This window comes from Macaca nemestrina, chromosome 9, assembly GCF_043159975.1.
Source record: "Macaca nemestrina isolate mMacNem1 chromosome 9, mMacNem.hap1, whole genome shotgun sequence".
NCBI classification, from domain to species: Eukaryota; Metazoa; Chordata; class Mammalia; order Primates; family Cercopithecidae; genus Macaca; species Macaca nemestrina.
In genome coordinates, this window is record NC_092133.1 from 113,597,182 (window position 1) to 113,599,531 (window position 2,350).

At 45.9% G+C, this 2,350-nt stretch overlaps 1 pseudogene; it reads left to right on the forward strand.

Annotated features, from left to right (window-relative positions):
* The first annotated feature begins 473 nt into the window (after positions 1-473).
* LOC105480061 (G1/S-specific cyclin-D3 pseudogene) lies at positions 474-1,064 on the forward strand (annotated as a pseudogene).
* Positions 1,065-2,350: the final 1,286 nt, after the last annotated feature.

The window sequence follows — 2,350 nt, forward strand, 5'->3', positions numbered from 1 at the left end:
CCAGGATGGTCTTGATCTCCTGACCTCGTGATCCACCTGCCTTGGCCTCCCAAGGTACTGGGATTACAGGTGTGAACCAATTTTTGTATTTTTAGTAGAGACGGGGTTTCACCACGTTGGCAAGGTTGGTCTCAAACTCCTGACCTCAGGTGATCTGCCAGCCTCGGCCTCCCAAAATGTTGGGATTACAGGTGTGAGCCACTATGCCCCGCCATATCAATCTTGTATATAGAAAATCCTAAAGAATTTACAAAAAAAACCCTATTAGAACTAATAACTGAGTCAGCAAGGTTGTAGACTATGAGATCAATATACAAAAATTAACTCAATTTCTGTACATGTGCAATGAATAACCCCAAAACGAAACAGAGAATATAATTCTATTTATAATAGTATCACAAAGAATGACAATACTTAGAAACAAATGATGGGCACGAGCCCGCCCTCCCACCCTGCCTGTGCGCTGCCCGCGTATGGAGCTGCTGTGCTGCGAAGGCACCAGGACCCGCAGCCTCCAGGGAACCAGCGTGTCCTGCAGACCTTGCTCCGCTTGGAGTAGTGCTACGTGCACCGCGCCTCCTACTTCCAGTGCGTGCTAAGGAACAGCAAGCTGCACATGCGGAAGCTGCTGGTTTACTGGATGCTGGAGGTGTGTGACGAGCAGCGCTGTGAGAAGGAAGTCTTTCCCCTGACCCTGAGCCACCTGCGTCGCTACCTGTCCTGCATCCCCACCCACCCGAAAGGCCCAGTTGCAGCTCTTGGATGCTGTCTGCATGCTGCTGGCCTCAAAGCTGCGCAAGACCAGGGCCAGGACCATCGAGAAAATGTGCATCTACACCGACCAGTTGCCGGACTGGGAGGTGATGGTCCTGGGGAAGCTCAAGTGGGACCTGGCTGCTGCTCATGACTTCTTGGCCCTCATTCTGCACCAGCTCTCTCTGCCTCCTGACCAACAGGCCTTGGTCAAAAAGCATGCCCAGATCTTTTTGGCCCCCTTTGCTACAGATTACACCTTTGCCATGTACCCACTATCCAGTTGTGAAAACAACCCAGATGCCTATTAACTGATGAACAGATAACCATATGTGATATATAGCAATACAATGGAATATGGCCTGGCATGCTGACTCACGCCTGTAATCCTGCACTTTGGGAGGCCAAAGTGGGAGGATCACTTGAGCCCAGGAGTTCAAGGCCAGCCTGGGCCACAAAGTCAGACTCCTTCTCAAAAAAATAAAATAAAATAAAATAAAATAAAAAATAGGCTGGGCGCGGTGGCTCACACCTGTAATCCCAGCACTTTGGGAGGCCAAGGTGGGCAGATCATGAGGTCAGGAGATTGAGACCATCCTGGGTAACATGGTGAAACCCCGTCTCTACCAAAAATACAAAAAATTAGCTGGGAGCCTGTAGTCCCAGCTACTAGGGAGGCTGAGGCAGAAGAATGGCATGAACCTGGGAGGCAGAGCTTGCAGTGAGCCGAGATCAAGTCACTGCACTCCAGCCTGGGCACAGAGCAAGACTCCGTCTCAAAAAGTAGATAAATAAATAAATAATAAAATAAAATAAAATAAAACATAAAACAATGGAATATTATTCAGTCATAGAAAGGAATAAAGTGCTAAACACACTATAACATGGATGAACTTTGAAATTATTATGCTAAATGAAAGACGCCAATCGTGAAAGACCACATATAGTATGACTTTATTTATATGAGATGTCCAAAATAGGCAATTCCGTAGAGACAGAGAGTAGATAAGCAGTTGCTCAGGGCTGGAGGGAATGTGGGTCATTGTGGGTGGGTGGTAACAGCTAAAGGACACAGCATTTCTTTTGGAGTTGTTGAAAATGTCTTAGAAATGATTGTGGTGATTTTTGCACAACTCTGAATATACTACAAACCACTGAATGTAGTACACCTTAAGTAGGTGAATTGTACAATATATGAACTAAGTCTCAATAAAACTGTTACAAAAAAGTAATAAGAAAAAGAAACCCCAGCCATAAAAAAGGATGAGTTCGTGTCCTTTGTAGGGACATGATGCAGATAGAAACCATCATTCTCAGCAAACTATCGCAAGAACAGAAAACCAAACACCGCATGTTCTCACTCATAGGTGGGAATTGATCAATGAGATCACTTGGACTCTGGAAGGGGAACATCACACACTGGGGCCTATTATGGGGAGGGGGGAAGGATGCCACTGGGAGTTATACCTGATGTAAATGACGAGTTGATGGGTGCTGACGAGTTGATGGGTGCAGCGCACCAACATGGCACAAGTATACATATGTAACAAACTGCACGTTGTGCACATGTACCCTAGAACTTAAAGTATAATTTTAA